General features: G+C 45.0%; 1 long non-coding RNA gene and 3 other non-coding genes across 4 annotated transcripts; all 4 read left to right on the top strand.

Moving 5' to 3' along the window:
* The first annotated feature begins 8 nt into the window (after positions 1–8).
* On the top strand, positions 9–3179 carry LOC116594844. Its single transcript, XR_004287441.1, has 5 exons — positions 9–383; positions 696–930; positions 1941–1991; positions 2446–2520; positions 2946–3179. It is a non-coding gene; the product is annotated as an uncharacterized LOC116594844 (long non-coding RNA).
* Positions 527–618, top strand: LOC116596690. Its single transcript, XR_004288272.1, has one exon. It is a non-coding gene; the product is annotated as a small nucleolar SNORD12/SNORD106 (small nucleolar RNA).
* Positions 1775–1865, top strand: LOC116596691. The gene has a single exon (XR_004288273.1). It is a non-coding gene; the product is annotated as a small nucleolar SNORD12/SNORD106 (small nucleolar RNA).
* Positions 2201–2294, top strand: LOC116596689. Its single transcript, XR_004288271.1, has one exon. It is a non-coding gene; the product is annotated as a small nucleolar SNORD12/SNORD106 (small nucleolar RNA).
* Positions 3180–23405: the final 20226 nt, after the last annotated feature.

Here is a 23405-nt window from a genome sequence, read left to right as displayed (position 1 = left end):
AGTGCCCAAGGCCGTCGCAGGCCTCAGCCCGCCCCGGAGGAGGGGGAACCCGGCAAGCGACTTAGTGCGTGCGAAGCGCGACATGGCGGCGAGGCCGACGAGCCCCGGTGGCCCCGAGTGTACGGCGAAGGGGGAGGGGCTAGAGAGGCCTTGACAACCATTAGATCGCCTGGGGCCGGGCGGCTCGGAAACTACATTTCCCAGAGGGCCCCGCGTGCCGCGGGACGGAGGGGAAGCGCCTCGAGTGCAGTGCGCAGGCGCGAGAGCTTCCCCTGGTTATATAAGAGAAGTCTGGGGCTCTTTTCTTTCTTTTGCGTCTTCGGCTCCTTCGCCTCGTTGTGTTTTGTGGGGTGCCCGGCAACCCGCGTTTGCTACTGTATGTGGTGAGTGGAGATACTGCTGTTCTCCTTTCAAGATCTCTGTTCCTCCTTTTCCCTCTGGCTCCCTCTGCTCTGACCCTAAATAGGCGTCGGTTAAACCAATTAAAATTGGAAAAATCCGCGCCTCCGTGCGGACCTGGTCCTTGGCCGGTGTAAATGATGATTTCGCTTTTTTCCCCATCAGATCGACAATGCTGATGGCTTTGAACATTTGCCAGTTAGTTCTGATCACACCGGCCGCAGGAGGCCCCGCCATGTTCCGATCCCAACCGTGAGAAGATGGCGATGGATTACCCTTTCTTTGTTGGTTCGCAGGTCGGCGCCATCCATCCGAGGGTACAGAATGGATCCCAGAGGAGGGGGTCGCTGCTGGGTCTTCAAGAGAGCCCCCCGTAGAGCTCTACAGCCTTTCGTCTCCTGATCTCCGGCGTAAGCATTTGGATCCTGGCCTGTCGTAGGAAATGCGTGGTCTGGGAGCCTCTTCGTGTGCTGGGCAAACTGGAGGGAAAAAATGCAGATTCAGCCGTAGCTAATTTTACTTGCAAGTAAGGTGCGCAGGACGCTTCATTTTATCACGGTTCTAACGTATCTTTTAGACTTCGGTGAAAACAGATTTAGGAAAACGAATTCCCCAGGGTGGGAAAATCTCCTTTTAAAGTGAATAGATAATTCTTTAAATGTCTCGAGTGCTCCCGAAAGCACATTTTTGGATCCCGTTTCTTCCCATGTGAGGTCTTTTTTCTTACTTCTTTTTTATAAAATCGTTTTCTTGAGCATACTTGACGTTTCCAAGCAGAGGCTGGCGGCGCGGGCAGGTGGATGAAAGAATTTACTAGAGGCAGAACAAGAGCTGCTCTTTGGCTAAACTGCCAGGCCATAGCTGGGGGCTGTAATGAAGGAGGAAGGCGGGAAGGGAGGGGAACGAATGGAATTTTCCTTCTTTGGTACCTGTGCTCGGTTTTAAGTAGCCCATCCGTCGTCTAGGGCTTACAGGTATTTTGAGCTGGGTCACCTTAAAGGTCTTGTTTGCCTTCAACCAGGTGGTCGCTATGGGCCCAGGTAACTTCATCCCAGTTTCCTTTGCTCGCACCTACTGCTTAAAAGTGGCCTCTACAAAAGAGAATATTTTAATTAAAAAAAAATTTTAAGTACTTTACACCCTATCTGGGGCTCAAACTCACAACCTAGAGATCAAGAGTCACGTGCTCTACTGACCAAGCCATCCAGGCACCCCACGTGAGGATTTTTTTTTTTTCCCCTAAGGGAAAGCTAAATTTTGTGGTTTTGGTTGACCCAACCACCAATTCTCAGCTGTGTACCATTTTAATTTGCTTGAGTCCAGGAATGGCACCTTAAGGGCAGGACAGTAACACCTGCGAACAGGAGCTTTTCCTACTGGCATATATGATGACTGAACTTTTTTCCCCGACAGATCGACCATGTTGATCTAACTTTCCTAAGCCAGTTTCTGTCTGATATGCCAACATGAGCAGCTCCTTTGTCCCTCACTTCCCTTGAGCATCTAGCTGATGGGAACTCATGTTTGTTTTTTCATCTTAGAGTTACTGTTGGCTGAAAGCAGACTTCGAGTAGACCAGGAATGAGATGTTGGTGAGTGATGTCCATGTGGGATCTGGAAAATAGGAGAGATAATAACTCCTATTTTGAAGTTTATTTAAGTAATCTCTACAGCCAACGTGAAGCTCTAATTCCTGTCCCCAAGACCGAGAATCACATGCTCTTCGGAACCAGCCAGGCAGTAGCTTATTTTAAATACGGGACTGTCTGTGCCCTTTGTGTTCTGCTCTAACTCAAATTTGGCCATTGCAATTGATGACCTAACTTTTTTCCCCATCAGATCGACCATGTTGATCTAACTGAACCTTTAGCCAGTGTTTTGTCTGATGCATTGGCCCCAGAGATGACGTCTCTGTTTTCTGCGCACCACTAACTACTGCCGTGTGTGTGTTTCAAGTGTTTAAGTGGTGTTGTTTGGGCTTGGTTGGTTTTCTCCCCACCAGGAATCCGGTTCCTTACCTTGGTTTTACCTGCTAACTTTCTACAGGTTAGGAACCCTGTGAGCCACAGGACCATACGTAGATGCAGCCTGATGAGCTTGGTTCATTCTGACCTGCGGCAGGTGAGGTTTGCAAATGGCATTCTCTAAGTATCAGCCCTCTTTAAAGGTGATTAAATGTGGGCGCCTGGGTGGCTCAGTGGGTTAAAGCCTCTGCCTTTGGCTCGGGTCATGATCACAGGGTCCTGGGTCCTCTGCTCAGCAGGGAGCCTCCTTCCTCCTCTCTCTCTGCCTACTTGTGATCGCTCTGTCAAATAAATAAATCTTAAAAAAAAAAGGTGATTAAATGTTCCCCCATTAGAGGTACTGAGTTTGCCTGCTGGGGAGTAACCTGGGAACCCACTTCTCAAGTGGTGTGTAAAACAGGAGGGGAAAATTTAAGACGAGTAGGATGTATTGGTACTACTGGGTCCTAGAGGGCACCCATATCCCAAACAAGTAGCTTTTTACATCAGAATTAAATACTGATTGTATTTTTTTTTTTTAAGGAATTTCTCAACTATGGAGCTGGTCCCAAGTCTTGGAAAAGATTGATCCTGTGCTTTCCTGAGAAAGTGATAGTTCTGGTTGAATCTGTCTCACAAAGGTTTTATGTAACCTGAGGACTGTCTAGAGGCCTGTGCCCATTTTGAAGAATCCAGGATTATGGTTAAACTTGGTAAACATTTTTAGTTTGTATCATTCCTATCTGGAGAGAGAAAATAAAATTCTTAAAACAAAAATGCTCTTGTGTTTGATTAATGGAGGTAAACATGAACCATGGAGAATCAGTAACCATCGTGTCTACAGGGGTCAAACTCCAGGGGCAGAGAGAAAATGGAGGGCTGATCACACTCGTGTACATTCTACAGGCATTTCTAAACAGTTAAGTACACTAAAGCATGGGTCCAGTGATCATGAGATCAGTATATGTGATTAGGGCTATATTGGATTTACATGTTTATACTGTTTAGCCATGGAAAATTCTAGATTGGTCTAAGATACATGGCCAATCTAGTTTCATCTAACTCTTACCATTCTCCCTGCCTCAATTTTAATATAAGATTGTCTCACTCAGGAAAGATGGAATTTCACACTGGGCCATTTATATTGTGCCTTCTAAGCTAGAGTTGCTATTGATTCCACATGTGATCTCCTTCCCTTTGAGTGTGTTGGACTTCCTGCTTAAAATGAACAGAAAACATGAAAGGGTAAGTCCCTGGAGAATTGACTTCAAAATTTGTTCTGTTGCTAGTTCGATTCATACCTGTTTTATTCCTTGGCTGGCTTTGATGAAGCAAGCTGTCCATGGGAAACGTCCATGTAACAAGGTGGGGTCGAGGCAACCATGTGCATGGAACCAAGCCCTGCTAAGGAATGCAGCTCCTTCCCCACAGGCGTTTTCATACATTCAAGAGACCTTGAAACCAGACCCATTCAAGCTGTGCCTGGATTAGTGACCTACAGAAAAGATAGTGTTTTTTAATGTCACTAGTTTTGGGGGTAATTGATCCAGCAATAAATCCAGAGCTCCACTATAATGGTCTTGATATAAATACCAACTTGCACCAGCCCACTGACCTTCCTGAATCTCTCAGGGCATTCAAAACTGGGGGCTCAGCCTACATTTCTAGATTTGTGTTCCCCTTCATGCATTCAATTGAAACTTCAAAAACAAGGGGGCTTTGCTGGCTCAGTTGGTTAAGCATCTGGGCTCAGGTCATGATCTCAAGGTCCTGTTTGAGCCTCCTCCCTGCTCATGCTCTCAATCTAAAAAAAAAAAAAAAACTTGGAAAACTGATCTCCCCTTCCCCCATCAAAGCTGCCTCTCCCACAGCCGTTTCTTTTGGTATTGACACCTTCGGGCTAGTTGCTCACGTAGAACATTTGGGGAATTCACATTTTGCTCTTGTTGCATGCGTGAAACAATCCACTCCCATTGGTTCTGCCTTCAAAACCTGAAATTTGTTCCAACGTTGCTACCACTTGGCTCATCCAAACCATCCTCCAAGCTCTGATTACTGGTCTTGCTACTACCACCCCCCTCTATGATCTATTATGCAGCTGGAGTGGTGCTGGAAAACAAAGATCATGCCACCATCCTCAAAACCCTCCAGCACGTCCCCACCTCACTCGGAGTAAAAGCCAGAGTCTGGCCTTCCCTATTTCCTCTGTCTTAATCTCTGACCTATCCCTTTCTCTTTCCGTCACTTTCAGCCACCAAACTCTTCCTCCATCACTTGACAATCACTCCTACATCAGAATCTTTGCACTTGCTACTTCCCCTCCTTGGATCAACCAATCAATCCTAGACTCTTCAGATCTTTGCATGGTTCCCTCCCCCGGCTCAGTCAGGTGCGTTTATTCAAATGTCACCTTTCCAGGGGACCTATCTAAAATAATATTCCCTTCTCCTTCTGTTCCCTCACCTTGTATTTTTTTCAAAGTATTTATCACTGCTTAAGTGACACATATGCACACACTGTAGGTATATTTATACAGTATATTTGTTTATCGTTGGTGTCCCCCCTCAATCCCCCACCCCCATTAAACCCAGACTCCATGTATGTAGCAAGTTTCCCTTCTTTGTCTATGGCCCCTCCACAAGTGGCACAGTGCCTGGTATGTGGGAGGCCACTCAGTATTTGCTAAATGAAAGAATGAATCACACACTTGCCTTGTGGCTGGGCTGTGTTAAGACACTTGACATGCAAACTTTGTTACTCATCACACAGCCCAGTGAGGAGAGAACATGATTCTTATCCCAACTGCACAGATGAGGGAGTGAGGTTCAGAGAGGTATGGTTTCCTCAGTTCTATGTGAGACAATTAGGTCACAAACTCTGACCTGTTTGACTCCAAAGTCCCTTCTTTTCCCTTCCTAACTTACTCCCTTCTGCTAGGACAAGGAGTATTTTCTGTTCTCTGCATCTTCTGGAGTTTCCAGAGCTATTCCTTGCATACAGTAGGTGCTCAATAAAGCAAAAATGACCAAATGATTCCTTGAAGTATTACTCATGAACTGGTAGCATGAAGATACAACCCATTCCATAAATATTTATTGAGTACCTACCATGTGCCAGACTCCATTCTAGGTGCTGAGAATACAATAGTGGAGAAAAAATACTGCCAGTGTAGAAGATTAACTTGCCAGTGAAAGGAAGAACAATAATAGTATGAAACAATAATAGTATAATAATAGTATTATATTATAGTATAGTATAATTATATTATACTATAGTATAAAACAATAATAGTATGTTATTAAATGATAAATACAGGGGCGTCTGGGTGGCGCAGTGGGTTAAAGCCTCTGCCTTCAGCTCAGGTCATGATCCCAGGGTCCTGGGATCGAGCCCCGCATCAGGCTCTCTGCTGGGCGGGGAGCCTGTTTCCTCCTCTCTCTCTGCCTGCCTCTCTGCTTACTTGTGATCTCTGTCTGTCAAATAAATATATAAAAGTCTTTTTTAAAAAATGATAAATACAATGTGGAAAACTCGGAACAGTAGGAAAAAGGAATAGAATTGGACATGTATAGGTGAATAGTTGAGTACAGAGCTAAAATAGATCAGGGAGTGAATGGTGTGAGTATCAGTGAAATTCCAGACCAGTGTAAAGGCCCTGAGGCAGGATATGCCTGCTGGATGCTGTGTTTAGAGCAGAAAGGAGGCCAGTGTGGCTTTGAGTGGAGAACTGGAAGGTCTGGCCCCAGTGGAACCATTTTCCTGCCTCATAACAATGACTGTGGCTGAGTAACATCCATCCCTTTTGGCAGGTCATGTGCTTTCCAGGTCCTACCATGATCTATTTCTCTCTTTTATATACCTGCCCTTGGAGGAATAATCAGATAATCATCAGGAATAAAAACAAGGTCTAATACTTATCAAGCCCTTACTATGTGTTAATTGCAGTCCTTTACTTGTAATGAAACATTCTTCTGACAACCCTGTGAAGTAGTTTGTATTTTTTTTTTAAGATTTTATTTATTTATTTGACAGAGAGAAATCACAAGTAGATGGAGAGGCAGGCAGAGAGAGAGAGAGGGAAGCAGGCTCCCTGCTGAGCAGAGAGCCCGATGCGGGACTCGATCCCAGGACCCTGAGATCATGACCTGAGCCGAAGGCAGCGGCTTAACCCACTGAGCCACCCAGGCGCCCGAGGTAGTTTGTATTATTAATCTCATTTGACAATGGGAGCAACAGTCTCAGAGAGGTCAAACAACTTGCCTAAGGTCAACACAGCTGGGAAGCGTAGCAGAGCCAGGACTTGAACCCTATCAGCTTCGCCCTTGACTTTGTAACTTTGGCTTAATGGCAGTCAGTCACGTATATGCTGTCTAGTGGACTTAGGAAGGACTCAATTTCTGGCTCTTAAAAGTTTAAATGAAAAGTTCCCATGCTTTCGCTGGACTTCCTTGTCAGTGAGATACTTCTGAGTTCAGAAGTGGCCCCAAATGCCCACCAGCTGGGGGCCTCCAATCTAGTCCTTTCTTGGCTTTTTGCTGTGGCTGCTTCCCTGAGCTCCAGGGCCAATGATAGGCCTTGAATGTTCAAACTCTGCATCCTGTCTTAGCTTCAGTCTCACCAAACATTTTTTTTTAAAAGATTTTATTTATTTATTTGACAGACAGAGATCACCAGTAGGCAGAGAGGCAGACAGAGAGAGAGGAAAGAAGCAGACTCCCTGCTGAGCAGAAAGCCCGATACGGGGCTCGATCCCAGGACCCTGAGACCATGACCTGAGCTGAAGGCAGAGGCTTTAACCCACTGAGCCATGAAGGCGCCCCCACCCTACCAAACATTTGATGCTTCAGTGTCACTTTACTTCTTTGTCCTCCAAGCTGAGGGATCTGGCAAAAAACTTTGCCTCTACAAGCCTCAGTTTCCCTATATGTGAAATGGGGTTCATAACAATATCTACTTCAGAGAATTGTAAGGTTCAATAAACTCATGTCTGCAAAGCATTTAGCCTAAGACCTAGCAAATAGTAAGGACACAGTTCCTATCTAGTGAATAAACAAATCTTCCTGTCATGTTGAGATGGGAAGAGGTCTCTGTTGGGGAACTGTAAGAAGAAGAATAAATGTGTTCGTTTTGTGTTTACCGTGTGTAATATTCTGTTATTTATTATCTCTTTTAATCTATACCTCAACCCTGCTTGTTACTGTCCCTTTTTAAAATTAATTAATTTTAAATATTTTATTTATTTATTTGATGAAGAGAGAAAGAGGGAGAGCAGGAGAGCACAAGCAGGAGGACCTCCAAAGGGAAAGGGAAAAGCAGACTCCTCGCTGAGCAGGGAGCCAAATGTGGGTGCTGATCGCAGAACCCTGGGAACACAGCCTGAGCCAAAGGCAGACACTTAACTGACTGAGCCACACAAGTGCCCCTTACTATCCCATTTTAAAGACTAGACAACTGAGACTCAGGGAGGCTTAGCAACTTACTTGAGGTCACACACTTTGGAAGTGAGAGCTGGGATATGAACTTCATCCTGGGCTCCTAATTTCTGTGCTCTATTGTCTTGCAAGAGCTTTTGCTTCAGACCCTCACCAGCTGCGTAAATGGAATCACAAGCATTTCTGGAAAGCTGTGGAGAAAGAGAAGGGATTCACAGATCATCTTCCAGAATTCGAGCAGGAGGCAGTATTGTCTCCCCTGTACCTCACTCTCTGTTGGCCGGGAACGGAGCAATTTTATAAATGGTTCTGAGTCTGGGATTAGTCCTGGCTCCAGGCATACAGCCAGCTCTTAGCTCCAGATCTCCCATCTATAAAATGGGTATAATATTACCTTCCTCTTGGGAATCTGTGAGGATCAAATGAGATATGTCAAAATGCTTAGTGTAGCACTTGGCAGGGGTTAAGTGTTCAATAAGTTATAACCATCTCCCCCCTCCCCTGTTCCAGGCAAAAAGGGATGAACCAGTAATGCAGGCAATAATTTGGATGAATCCCAAGACACATGCCAAGAGAGGGAAGCCGGTCTCAAATGGTTACACACCATGTGATCCTATTTATTTGACATTCTTGAAAAGGAAAAACTACCATGATAGGAAACAGATGACTGGCGGTTGCCAGAGTTAGGATGGGCAGGGGGTGTGAAAATAAGGAATAGCACAAGGAAGTGAGGGGTGTCCTTATTGTGGCGATGGTTACATGAATTTACACCTTTATTAAAGGCTGTGGAACTGTACACCAAAAGAAAAACTAAAGTCAACCTTATTGTATGATAATATAAAAAATATTAACAACAAACATGGGCTCTGGAATTGGATTTCCTGGGTTTGAATCCTAGCTCTGCCCTTTATTTAACCATGCAGTCTTTAAGCAAGTGATTCACATCTCTTTCTACTTCAGAATCCAGTATTGCACTGTATGTTAACTAAAATTAAATTTTAAAATAAGCGATTCACATTTCTGAACCTCACTTTGTCTGAATAATCAGGACATTAATGGGATCCACCGTTTGGGGATATTTTGAGGAGTAAAGGAACATTTGTAACTCTGCTTGGAACATGAAAAGAGCTTCTCAAACGCTTATTTTTTAGTTTCTTTTTTTTTTAAATTTTTTCATTTTTTATTAACATATAATGTATTATTAGCCCCAGGGTTTTTAGCTTCTTTCTTTTCTTTCTTTTTTTTCTTCTTATATTTTATTTATTGGGGTGCCTGGGTAGCTCAGTGGGTTAAAGCCTCTGCCTTCAGCTCAGGTCATGATCCCAGGACCCTGGGATCTAGCCCCGCATGGGCTCTCTGCTCAGCAGGGAGCGTGCTTCTTCCTCTCTCTCTGCCTGCCTCTCTGCCTACTTGTGATTTCTGTCTGTCAAATAAATAAAATCTTAAAAAAAAAACTTTATTTATTTATCTGACAGACAGAGATCACAAGTAGGCAGAGCAGGCAGAGAGAGGAGGAAGCAGGCTCCCTGCTGAACAGAGAGCCCGATGTGGGGCCCTATCCTAGGAGCCTGGGATCATGACCCGAGCCGAAGGCAGAGAATTTAACCCACTGAGCCACCCAGGCGCCCCAGTTTTTAGTTTCTTTTAATCTTCTTCTTTTCCTTTATCCTCCTAGATTTTGCCGGCCTCAGTCCTCATTGTGGTGCAATAGTCCAGAAGGATGGAGCTTGGCGTCCCATCCAGGACTTGCAGCTCCAGCCTGTGTCTGCAGGGGGCGCTGGGGCCACACATTTCTCCAACGGGTGGGCGCAAAGCCTCCACCTTTGGGCTGGGAAGGGGGAAAAGGGCTTGGTGGTGGCCTAGTGTATGGGTGAGCTTTTCAGATGTGCTAGAAGTGCAGCTAGCACTTCTGGGGTTGACTGCAGCAGCAAAGCCTGAGAAAGGGAAAGTTCCCCAGGCCTGAAATGTGGTGCTAATGGTGCCTCCCCCAGACCCATGCAACAAACCAACCAGAAACAAATTTACCCATGATCCCTTCAATCTAATGCGTTAGTGATCAGATTTTCACTTTCCCACATTCCCTTCTGTCCCCATAATGTTATCATAGTAGAGTGGCTACTCCCAGCATGGTTGGAGCTTCCCATTTTTAAAGGAAGCCAGAAAGCCTTAAACTGTTAGCAACAGATTCCAATTTTATAAACTGTGAAGACTTAGAAAATGTGTGGGCCTCAGAGGGCCTGGAGGCTGCCAGCTTGAGACCTCTGTAATTTGAGCTGTATCCTTTTCAGCATCCGTCCTGTCATTCCTGAGCCAGATAAAACACATGATGTCCAGTTCTATGTGAATCTCAGATAAATCACAAATAATTTTTTAGCCTAAGTACATCCCTTGCAATATTTGGGACACAGTTAAAATTGTTTGTTGTTTATCTGAAATTCACATGTAACTGGGTGTTACGTGTTTCTATTTGCTAAATCTGGCAACCTCCTTCCTGGGAGCACCTGGCTTGGGACAATGGCATCTGCTCTTGAATAGAACGCCTTGGTGGACTTTATACGTTCTGGGTAACTTCTATACTATCAACTTGGATTTTTTTTCCTTCAAGATTATCTGGGGGGAAATTGCATTTATAGATTCTAAACTGGCTTCAAAGCCTGGGTCATGGGATTGGCAGGCCCCTAATCAATTTCTCCCAAGGTCCCAATGTTCATTAATTGCAGGTCTTTTTAGAAGGTGACTGTTTTTTCTTTTCTTTTCTTTTTATTTAATCTGTTAGTCATGGCAGAAACAGACCATCTTGGGCTTATTTATATCTGCAGCTTTTTTAAAAAGAAAAGGAAAAATCTGGATCCTCTCCCTTGGCAGGCTCATTTAAACAAATGGTCCTTTTGCTAAAACAGACCTGTGGGAAGGGTTACAGTCTGCAGGTGGGGAAGCTTGGGTGGGGAGGCTGTCCTGGAAGGTAAGAGCTTTTTATTTTATTTTTTTTAAGATTTTATTTATTTATTTGACAGACACAGCAAGAGAGGGAACACAAACAGGGGGAGTGGGAGAGGGAGAAACAGGCCTCCCGCCGAGCAGGGAGCCTGATGTGGGGCTGAATCCCAGGACCCTGGGATCATGACCTGAGCTGAAGGTAGACACTTAATGACCTAGCCACTGAGGCACCCTGCCTTTTTTTTTTTTTTTTTTTTCCTCTCTCTCCTGTGTTAAAATGGCATTGGGGCAGTCTGGAAATCTGATGTCACTTTTGGCTCTGCCCAGGTTGACCTGCTGTTTTCACAGCCAGAGCAGCTACCTAGGGAGTGTGGTGGTATTTATTATAGTGCCACTTGGCAGGCTGCCGCCAATGTTTCTCTGTCCCACCATTCGGTCAAGTCCAAGCAGACCTCTCTCTACGCCCCATTTCCCCTACTCAAGTTGTCCTCGTGAGGGTCGTCATCTGTAATTGCCATTTGTCGCCATGTTCTACCAGGCTCCACACGAGGTACTTGATGTGTGATAATTTACTCCTTACCTCAAATCTCCAAGGGAGCTAATATTATTATTCCAGCCTTACAGATGAGGAAACTGAATAAATGGCTCTGCCAATGTCTTCCCTTGCCTCCTCACCCTCGTCTACCTTGCTCAGCGCTTCTGGAGCCTGGGCGGCTTGAGCCCTGTGCTGCCTGGGCTTCAGCAGCAGGTTGGAAGGGGGAGGCAATTGAGGCTGAGCTAGCCATTCCTCTGGCTTCGCCCTGCAGGGTGCTTCTCCAGGAGCTCCTCCACCTAAACCCTCCTTCCGGGCTATGGTAGTGGCTCCTTCTTCCCTGGCACCTTCAAGTGCAGGGGTGCCCCCTTCTGTTTCCAGCACCAGGGTTCCTTGCCAGCCCTGTGGTTTGCTTGTGTTCTGTGTGTAAGCTTGTGGTATTCTCTGATCAGCCTTCTGGAATTGTTCTACGTCCAGTAGGCTAGGACTGGCACAGAGGGAGCTGGGATTCAAACCCAGGGACTCCAAAAGAACCTTTTGCAAGCTGCACTCAGATTGCTCCTGCCAGGCACAGGGTCTGCCTCTGACACAGACCATGATCTGCTCTCATTTCTAGCATTTTCCCACAACAACTGCAGGGAATGTTAAATGTATTTTCTGTGCCTGCCAGTATTATGACCCTATTAACAACACACACGCGTGCGTGCACGCGCACACACACACACACACACTCTGATGGCTAATTTTACATGACTTGTTCTTTGGAACAAGATTCTTGTGAATACTTATACCCCATACCCCAAGTGTTTAATTAGAATCATTTCAGGGACAAACCATAGAGCTGAGCCAAAAAGGAGATAAGAAAGATAATGATCCCTCAGTCTCTGCCCTAAAATAGTTCATAGCCAAGTTACCAACTCCCTGATTAATTTTTCAGGCTAGAATATCATAGGGGATGAGACCAAGCTTATATACATGTGGTTTCCAAACTCTATCCTCACATTTCAAGATAGGGATATATATATCCCTATATGGACATATGGATATCCATATATATATGGATATATATATAGATAGGGATATAAATATAGAGATAGATAGGGATATATATATATATCTATATATGGAATCATATATATGTGATTCAAAACATATATCAATCCACATATATATTCGTATATATATCAAAACATATATCAGTATATTCATATGTATATCCATATATATATCAATATATATATCAAACAGCACATATGGAACATATATATATGGTTCAAAACATATATATCAATCAGCATCCAGAAAGTAAGTAATCCAATTTAAAAATGGCCAAAAGACATGAACAGACATTTCTCCAAAGAAGACATCCAAATGACCAACAGGCACATGAAAAGATGTACAATATCATTCATCATCAGGGAAATGCAAATTGAAACTACGATGAGACATCACTTCATACCGGACAGAAAGGCTAAAATCAACAACACGAGAAATAACAGGTGTTGGCAAGGGTGAAGTAAAGGGGAATCCTCTTGCACTGTTCGTGGGAATGCAAGCTGGTGCAGCCACTGCGGAAAACCGTGTCGAGTTTCCTCAAAAAGTTGAAAATGGGGGTGCCTGGGTGGCTCAGTGGGTTAAAGCCTCTACCTTCGGCTCAGGTCATGATCTCAGGGTCCTGGAATGGAGCCCTGCATCGGGCTCTCTGCTCAGCAGGGAGCCTGCTTCTCCCCTCTCTCTCTCTGCCTGCCTCTCTGCCTACTTGTGATCTCTGTCTGTCAAATAAAAAAAATAAATAAAAATCTTTTTAAAAAAAGTTGAAAATGGAACATACCCTATGATTCAGTCATCACACTACTGGGTATTTATCCCCCCAAATACAAAAACACTAAATTCAAAGGGATACGTGCTCCCCTGTGTTTTATTGCAGCATTTTTTATAATTCCCAAATTATGGAAGCAGTCAAGTGCCCACAGATAGATGAATGGGTAAAGAAGGTATGGTACATATACACAGCATATACATAATGGGATAGTATTCAGCCATAAAAAAGAATGCAATCTTGCCATTTGCGAAAACACAGATGGAGCTGGAGAGTATAATTCTAAGCAAAGTAAGTCTGTCAGAGAAAGACAGATATCACACAATTTCATTCATACGTGGAATTTAAGAAACAAAACAAATGAGTAGAGAGAGACAAAGAAACAGGCTCAACTATAGTGAGCAAAGTGGTCATCGAAGGGGAGGTCGGCGGGGGATGGGTGAGATAGGTGATGGGGACCGAACAGTCTGCTTATCACGATGAGCACCAGGTCTGGTACAGAACTGTGGAATCAGGGGCTCTGGGCTCGCTCAGTCACTGGAGCACAGAACTCTAGATTTCGGGGTTGCGGTTTCAAGCCCCATACTAAGTGTAGAGATTACTTAAAAATAACAACAATAATAATAATTTAGAGCATCTGGCTGGCTTAGTCTGTAGAATGTGTGGACTCCTGATCTCAGGGTTGTGAGTTCAAGCCCCAAGTTGGGGGTGGAGCCTACTTAAAGAAAAAAAGAATTATTGGGGCACCTGGGTGGTTCAGTCGGTTAATCGGCTACCTTCAGTTCAGGTCACGATCCTAGGGTCCTGGGATGAAGTCCCACATTGGCTTCTTGCTCGGTGGGGAGGCTGCTTCTTTCTCTGCCTCTGCCTGCCGCTTGGCCTGGTTCTGTATGTGCTTTCTCTCTCTCTCTGACAAACAAACAAATAAATAAATAAATAAGAAAAAGAATTATCGAATCACTCTATTGTAACCATGAATCTAATGTAACACTGTATGTTAACTACACTGGAATTTAAAAACGTAAGAAAAATATATATTAAAATTCAGATAGGATATATACTTAAATAAACTATTAAAAATAACTTTTTATTATGGAGAATGAACTAGGACAACATGCAACAGCCTAGACCAATCTCAAGGGCCTTATGGTTATTGACAAAAGCCAATTTCTTTCTTTTTTTTAAAGATTTTATTTATTTATTTGACAGAGAGAGATCACAAGTAGGCAGAGAGGCAGGCAGAGAGAGAGGAGGAAGCAGGCTCCCTGCTGAGCAGAGAGCCCGATGCGGGACTCGATCCCAGGACCCTGAGATCATGACCTGAGCCGATGGCAGCAGCTTAACCCACTGAGCCACCCAGGCGCCCCAACAAAGGCCAATTTCAAAAGGTTCCTTATGTATGATCATTTATATTACATCCTTGAAATGAACAAACTGTAGAGGTAGAAAACAGGTTAGTGGTTGCCTGGGTGTAGGGATTGGAAGACGAGGGTAATCCTAAGTGGTTACCGCAAGAGAATTCCTTGGTGTCTTGTTTGTGGTGGTTACACGAGTACAGGAATCTATTTATTATGGAATAAAAATGTTTAGAATTATACGTGTGTGCGCACACACACATATAAGTGTAAAAACATGATGACAACAGAATGAGATCCGTGGTATAGTTAAATATATTGCACCAAAGTCTATTCCCCGGTTTTTATATTGTACGATAGCTATATAGGATGACACTGCTGGGGGAAGTTAGGTGAAGGTACATGATATTCCATGTACTAATTTGCGGCTTCCTGTGAGTCTATAATTACTTCAAAATAAAAAGTTAAAAAAAACCTTCATTACCAAAGCAGAATAAGTACATTGTAGAAAGCCAGAAACATGGAATAAAAATAAAAAGACCCTATTACATAATTCAGAAACTCCACTGTCAAACCTTATTGTATATCTTTCTAGATCTTTCGTATGTTTATATATATTGTATGTATTCTGGGGGGCTATTTTTTATTCTATTTTTAAAAATATTTTATTTGTTTATTTGTCAGAGAGAGAGAGACAGAGAGAGACACGCAGCAGGGGGAGTGGCAGGCAGAAGAAGAAGCAGGCTCCCTGCTGAGCAGAGCCCGATGCGGGACTCGATCCCAGGACCCTGGGATTACCAGCCGAGCTGAAGGCAGACGCTCAACTGACTGAGCCACCCAGGTATCCTAGGACTATTTTTTAAAAAGAAAATATTTTAGAGCAGTTTTAGGTTTACAACAAAATTGAAAGGAAAATGCAGAGATATCCCATATGCCCTCTGCCTCCCTTGCGCGCAGCCTCTCCCATTATCACCTTCACTCACCGGAATGGTACATTTTTGTTTTTTATCAAAGGTGAACCTACATTGGGGCACCTGGGTGGTTCAGTGGGTTAAAGCCTCTGCCTTCGGCTCGGGTCATGATCCCAGGGTCCTGGGATCAAGCCCCGCATCAGGCTCTCTGCTCAGCGAGGAGCCTGCTTCCTCCTCTCTCTCTTTGCCTCTCTGCCTACTTGTGATCTCTGTCTGTCAAATAAATAAATAAAATCTTAAAAAAAAAAAAAAGTGAACCTACATTGACACATCATAATCACCCAAAGTCTATAGTTCACCTTAGAATTCTCTCTTGTTGCTGTACTTTCTATGGGTTGGTACAAAAACATAATGACATACAGTTGACCCTTGAACAACATGGGTTTGAGCTGTGTGGGTCCTCTTATATATGAATTTTTTACAATATGGTACTGTAAATGTATTTTCTCTTCCTTGTGCTTTTCTTTTTCTTTTCTTTTTTTTTTTTTTTTTTAAAGATTTTATTTACTTATTTGACAGAGAGAGAGAGAGCACAAGCAGGCAGAGTGGCAGGCAGAGGTAGAGAGAGAAGCAGCCTCCCCACTAAGCAAGGAACCTGACTCAGGGCTCAATTCCAGGACCCTGGGATCATGATCCAAGCTGAAGGTAGCGGCCCAACCAACTTAGCCACCGAGGTGTCCCATGATTTTCTTTTTTTTTTAAATTTATTTTTAAGTGATCTCTATACCCAACAGGGCTCTCGAACTTACAACCCTCAGGTCAAGAGTAGTAGGTGCTATATGTTTAAAAAAAAGAAAGAAAGAAAGAAAGAAATATGCTTGTCTTTAGTTATTTGTTAGATTTAAGTTATATATTGATGCAGAATAAAATGTCCCTCTATCAAAAAAAAAAAAAAGAGAGAGTATTAAGTGCCACTGACTGAGCTAGCCAGGCCCCCTCCATTATGATTTTCTATTTTTAAAAAGAAGATTTTATTTATTTATTTGACACAGAGAGAGAGAGAGATCACAAGCAGGCAGAGAGAGAGGGAAAATCAGGCTCCCCACCAAGTGGAGAGTCTGACGTGGGGCTCGATCCCAGGACCCTGAGATCACAACCCGAACTGAAGGCAGAGGCTTAAGCCACTGAGCCACCCGGGCGCCCCTCGATTTTCTATTTAATAGCTTTTTTTTTTCACTAGCTTACTTTATTGTAAAAATCCAGTATAAAATACATATAACATATACAATTATGTGTCAATCAACTCTTTTATTAGTAAGGTTTCTGGTTAACATAAGCTATTAGTAGTTAAGTTTTGGTGGAGCCAAAAGCTATACACAGGTTTACGACTGGGCAGGGGTCAGTGTCCTTAACCCCTAGATTGTTCAAGGGTCGACTGTATATCCACCATCGCTGTTTCATACAGAGCATTTTCACTAAAAATCCTCTGTGCTCTGCCTGTTCATCCCTCTTCTCACCGTGTCTCTGGCGACCACTGATTTTTTAAAAAATATTTTATTTATTTATTTGTCAGAGAGAGAAGGAGAGTGAGAGAGAGCACAAGCAGGGGGAGAAGGGAGTGCCGCAGAGGCAGAGGGAGAAGCAGTCTCTCTGCCAAGGAGGGAGCCCAGTGAAGGACTTGATCCCAGGATGCTGGGATCATGACCTGAGCTGAAGGCAGAGGCTTAACCCACTGAGCCCCACCCAGACGTCCCAGCCACGGATCTTTATGTTGTGTCTATGTTTTTACCTTTTCCAGAACGTGATATAATTCGAATGATACAGTATGTTACATGCACATAGTTACTATCATACAGTAACCTTTCCAGAAGGGCTTCTTTGGCTTAGTAATATACATTTCAAGTTCTTCAGTGTCTTTTCATGACTTGAAATCTCCTTTCGTTTCAGCAGTGGACAATATTCCGCAGTTGGGTCTCCTGCAGCTTATCCATTCATCAACTGAAAGACGTCTTGGTTGCTCTCAAATTTTGACAATTATGAATACAACTTCTACAAACACCCTTGTGCAGGTTTTTGTGGAGACGTAAGTTTTCACCTCCTTTGGGTCCTTGTGGGCAGAGCCCGTCTCCCACAAGAGAGGCAGACGGAGCCAGACACTTGCCTTCCCAGCCTCACTGGAGGCTGAGGCACGTGACCTCGTTCTGACCAATGAGACACACAGGAAACATGCCTAGAGGATGTCACGGTTCCGCTCATATGATTATTATCAATAACATGATTTCTTGCAGCGATCAGTTGGGGGAGGTGGCCCACAGAACGGTGCAGAAAATCCAAAAGCCTGGGTGCTGCTCTGTACTTAGAGGAGTGCTTCTCAGACCGTAATGTAGGCATCTTATTAAAATGCAGACTCTGGTTCAGTAGGTCTGTGGTGGGGCACGAGATTCTGCATTTCTTTTTTTCTTACTCTCTCCCTCCTTCCCTCCATCTCTTCTTTCCTTCTTCCTTCCTCCCTCCCTGCCTCCCTATTTCCCTTCCTTCCTTCCTTCCTTCTTTCAGATTTATTCATTTAATAGAGAGAGAAGAAGAGCAGGAGGAGAGGGACCAGCAGACTCCACGCTGAGCACGGAGCCCCCCACGGGGCTTGATCTCATAACCATAAGATGATGACCTGAACCAAAATCGAGAGTCAGCTGCTTAACCAACTGAGCTGCCCTGATGCCCAAGATTCTGCATTACTTTTTTTTTCTTTTTTAAAAAAGATTCTATTTATTTATTTGACAGAGAGAGAGAGAGAGATCATAAGTAGGCATAGAGGTAGGCAGAGAGAAAACCGATGTGAGGCTCGATCCCAGAACCCTGAGATCATGACCTGAGCTGAAGGCAGAGGTTTAGCCCACTGAGCCACCCAGGGACACCGAGATTCTGCATTTCTTGAGATGAAGTTAATTTGTATATTAGGACTCCCCACAAAAAATGGAGGCTGCCCTTGTGGCCCAGCCCAGGTCCCAAGCGTAATCCTAAATCAGCCTGCGCTTACAGGAAACACCTGTCAAGGAAACGTAACACACATCAGCCACAATCTTCCAACTCCACTTTAGCTAGTTTACCATACCCTGTGGATAGGACCTTCTAGCCCATCCTGTCATTTCGAGGTACCTTTACCCCCTTTAAGCTTTGTAATAGTCTTGCCTCAAATCCCTTGGAAGCAGTGCTCCACTCCTTGTCTTGTAACAAGCAAGCTTGTTACCAAATTGTTTTAGTTTATCATTTGACACTAACAAGCTCCCAGGGGATGTCAGTGCTGCTGGTTCTTGGGCCACAATTTGAATGGCGGGGTATTCCATGCTTTTGAACACAAACAGGAGAAAACCCAACTATATGTGATTTAAACCAAAAGGAAGGACATTCCCGAGAATGGTTGATCCAGCAGTTCATCAACCTCTTCAAGGACTCGGGCTCTCTCCCGCTTTCCTCTCCGCTTCCCTGGGGGGTTCATGTTCAGTCCTCAGGCTGGTTGCCTCAGGGTCATGAGAACCCCAGGGGCCACGCCCGGAACACCGGAAATTTCTTTTTTTTTCTGTGGAGCAGGCTCCCCACTGAGCAGAGAGCCCAATGCGGGGCTCGATCCCAGGACCCTGAAATAGTGACCTGAGCAGAAGGCAGAGGCTTCAATCCACTGAGCCACCCAGGTGCCGCAGAACGCCTGAACTTTCAAAGAGGACAGCAGCCCTTCCCACGCATCTATCAGTGAGAAAAATCTGTCCCAGGAGCCTCCTACACCCACCCCAGGGCTGCTGATGTGCACAACCATTTTAACAGACTACCTGAAGGCTGTCTGAGAAGTGCTGGGAAGTCCTCTCCTGGTGCCCCTCCGCCAGAAGTGTGTCACGCGTCCAAGGAGAATTCCTGTGATTGGCTCAGACCTGTAGTTCTCAGAGGGAGGTCCCTGGAACAGTAGAATCAGCATCACCTGTGAAACTTGTTAGAAAGGCAAATTCTTGGCTCTGGCCCAAACCTACTGAATTAGCACGTGTAGGGGTGAGGCACAGCAATGATTTCACAGGGCCTCCAGGTGTTTCTGAAGGACCTGGGTCAGCCCTGGTTGCACATTAAAGTCATCTGGGGGGAAGCTTAAAAATGTTCTGCTTGATAAAAATCAGGAGAATGGCGCCCTCTGGAGGTAGGCTGGGGTATAGACCTGGAAGTAGTGTCAGCAACTAACTTGTCCTGGTTCCTGTCCCCCACCCCCCAAGTCTAGGTTTTACAACCAACAGTCCCATGTCCTGAAAAAAACCACTCAGTCCTGGACAAACAGGGATGGCTCTTCACCCTACCTCGAAGGGACAATACGGAATTTTGGGGGGTGCTTTTGGAAACCTTCTATGCCATTATCTGAGTGGTGGCTACATGGGTGGACACGTGTGTAAAAAATGCCGATTCATTTAAAGTAAGTGCATTTTACTAAAAGTATGTTTTACTGTAAAAAATACACATGTCCAGGTCATATTCCAAATCAACTGAATCAAAATCTCAGCAAAAGATCCCAGGTATTGCAGACCCAAGAAAACTTTTCTGGTGCTTCTAATGTCCAGCCAGGGTTGCGAACTAATGTGTTCAAATCACCAGAGAGTTTGTGAAAAGGAAGATTCTGGCTCAGTACATCTGGGATGGACCTCGAGACTGCATCTCCGACAAGCTCCCAGGTGATGCTGATGTTGGACCGTGCTCTGGGTAGTGAAGGCCAAGTTGAACTAAAATTTACCTTGTTAGGGAATCGGCCTGGCTCAGAAGAGTGAGTGACTCTTGATCTCAGGATTCTGAGTTTGAGCCCCACATTGGGTGTAGTGATTACTAAAATAAATAAAAACTTTTTAAAAATTTGCCTTCTTGATTTGGGGGCAGAGAAGGGGGGGCATTTGCCTGCAACATCTTGGTGCTGGTTATGGAGGAGGAAAGAAAGTTGGTGGGACAGACGCACTAGCTGTAGGGTGGAGAACTCTTGTGGTATTAAAGGAACCAAAGTCCAGGGTGAAGTTAGGAAGAATAGAAGGGCACACGTGGGCAACCACACAAACATAAACTCAGATTGACATGCCAAGAGGTCCATGTTTGCCTGGGTTCTGGACTTAGCCAAGTCGGGGCTGAGAACCCCAACCTGGGCTCATCTTGCTGGTCCTAAAGTCACCTAGGAACTCATCCTTCTGGAGAAGCTGAGTGTGGCAGCTAGAGGTGTCCTCTGCCCCACAGATGCCACCGAGACCAATACAGGCCTGCCAGTTGGTTTAATTACCCAGATGGGAAGTTGGCAAGGGGAGCCCAGTCTTGGGTAGAGATAAATGACTCCATTATCTTCCTGGGCAACCATCCTGTCCAGGCCCCAGTCCGGAACATAGATATAAAATGTAAATAAAGTCCCTGTTCCGAGGAGCACGTTTTTCATTGTCTTTAGTTGGAAATTGGCCCCTAGAAACCCTTGGCTCAAATCTAGGAGGTGACTTCGTTTGGCAGCAGGACCTAGTGACCTGATCCATTTGGGGGCAAGTGACGGGCCTCCTGAGACCTGGGCTGAGGCTTGGAGTCAAAAGATGTATTTTCTTAAACTCAGAAGTCATATATGCTTGTTGCAAACAAGACCAGAAAGCTTCATGGAATGTAGCAAGTGATGGTTCTTGTCCACCCCCTCCCTGAAAGTAAGGGAGTTAAATTGGTTGCTATTCTTACAAACATGTCTTTTGTTGCTGGTTTTTCTTTTGAGTCAATTTTTTTTTTTTCTCAGCTTGCTTGGGGTATAATTGAAGTACACTCTATGGCTCATGTTTAAAGTATATAATGTGATTAGTTTTGACCTCTGCAAACACCCATGAGATCTTCACAGTGAGGATAGTGAATGTATCCATCATCCTTCATATCTGTCATCTACCCTTGTGTCTCTCTGCAGTCCCCACTCTCTCCTGGCCCTACCACTGACCTACTTCTGTCACTAGAAATTAGTTTGCATTTTCTAGAATTTATGTAAGTGGAACCATACAACACATAGTCATTTTGGGGGCAGTGGAGGCTGTCTTCTTTATTCAGCATAAGAATAATCATGTTCAGTGATTTTAAGATCCATCCATTTGCTCCTTTTTACTGCCGAGTAGTACGAGTAGTACGAGTAGTACGGATGTACAACCATTTCTTTCTCCATTTGTCTGTGGATGGACTTTTTAGATTGTTTCCAGTTTGTAGCCATTATGAATAAAGCTACTCTGAGCCTTTGTGGACAGGTCTCAGTGGGATCGAATGTTTTCGTTGCTTTGGGTAATTGCCTAGGAGTGGAATGACTGGGTATCATGTATCCTACAGCAGGTGCATGTTTAACTCCTCAGGAAATTACCAAACTGTTTTCTAAAGTGGTTTACTGAAATTTACATCACTCCCAGCAGTGTAGGCGAGTTCTGTGTGCTCCACATCCTGGCCAGAACCTGTTAGGACCAGTCTTTCTCATTTTAGACATTCTCACGGAGGGGTAGTGGTTATCTCCTAGTGATTGTAACTTGCCTTTGCTTAATGGCTAATGATATTGAGCCTCTTTTTATGTGCAATTATTGGCTAGTCCTCTAGGGTGACTAGTGAAGGGAGTGGGAAAGTGGCTTTAGAGCTGCTGACATTGGGTTCCCTGTGAGACACCCACGCGCAGACGTCAGCGGGGCAGCGGGGGACTGGAGTTTCGACTTCAGAGGAGAGGTCGAGGCTGGAGGTGTTAATTCAGAAGTTGCCAGCTTCTAAGTATTTCGAGCCATGACACGGAATGAGATCACTAAAGAAAGAGCATAGATAGAGAAGTGGCCCAGGTCTGAGTCTGGGGGCACGCGATCATTTTGAAGCCCCAAGATGAGGAAGAACCGCTCAGAGACCAAGGGAAGAAAGGGCCCCATGGCGGGCGACATCGCAGGGGCTGACCTCCAACGCCCGCCCATCAAGGACCACACCTGACTCGTCACTCTCTCGTGCAGCCCCGCCCACTTCCACATCTGGCCGGTTCTGTGCAACCAATAGGACGCAGCAGAAGTGACGGGCCTCACCTCCGAGGCTTACGTCCTAAGAACCCCTGCAACCGCCCCTTCTCTTTTGGAACAGTGCTCTGGGGTAAGCCAGTTGCCGCTGAAGAAGTTAAACCACTCGGGACTGCCAGGAGGTGAAGGAGCCACAGGGAAAGACTCTACGGAGAGATAAAGAGAGCCAGCCGGTCCCTGGGACGTCCTGCCCAATCTAGCTTTGAGATGATGGCAGCAGCAGCTGCTTTCTGGCTGCACCTGCACGAAGGACCTCAAGTGCGAACCACCCGCCTGAGCCCAGCCCACCAGCAGGACGATGAGGGATAATAACAGATTGTTACTTTAAGCCCGCAAGCTCTGGGTGGTTCCTTCTGCAGCAGGAGATAACTCAGGCAGGGGTGGAGGGAGATGGGACAGCGCTCCCGTCCTCACCCGGAGGAAGGTGCCCTGCCGCCCAGACCCGTGGGGAGAGGGGTGCTACACCTCAGCCCGCCAGCTCACTGTGTTCTGACGGGCCCCCTTCTCCCGGCTAAGAGGAGAATAAGCTTCTCTTTGTGCGCACAGATGTCGCATCTGCCAAGCGTCCCACAGGCCCCAGGACCCTCACAAAAGGACAGCAAGGGAGATTTCCTGGGAACTGGGTCACCAGTTACTTGGATGCTTCAAACCTGGCAGGACAGAGAAGAGCCAGATAAAGGGGACTGAAAACTACAGGAAGCTGCTGGTCTTTGTCAGGGGGCAGGGTCAGGGACATGCCAGGTCAGGAGTGGCCCCCTGCCTCCCCTTGACGCCGATCAAAAGACATGGCCTCTCTTTCTCTCCTTTCTGTCTCTCGTTCTTTCTTCTTTCTTGGTGGTTAAAACATTTGTAAATCAATATTTTATATATATAATGTATCTTTTATTATATATGTGATTAAAACCCACCACCCCTTTCCAACCCCATTCAGTTATCTAGAAGCAATCATTTCACTTCTTTCT

Source organism: Mustela erminea, chromosome 7, assembly GCF_009829155.1.
Source record: "Mustela erminea isolate mMusErm1 chromosome 7, mMusErm1.Pri, whole genome shotgun sequence".
Classification (NCBI taxonomy): domain Eukaryota; kingdom Metazoa; phylum Chordata; class Mammalia; order Carnivora; family Mustelidae; genus Mustela; species Mustela erminea.
The sequence above is the reverse complement of the archived record's forward strand: the minus strand, read 5'-3'. Positions and strand labels throughout refer to the sequence as shown.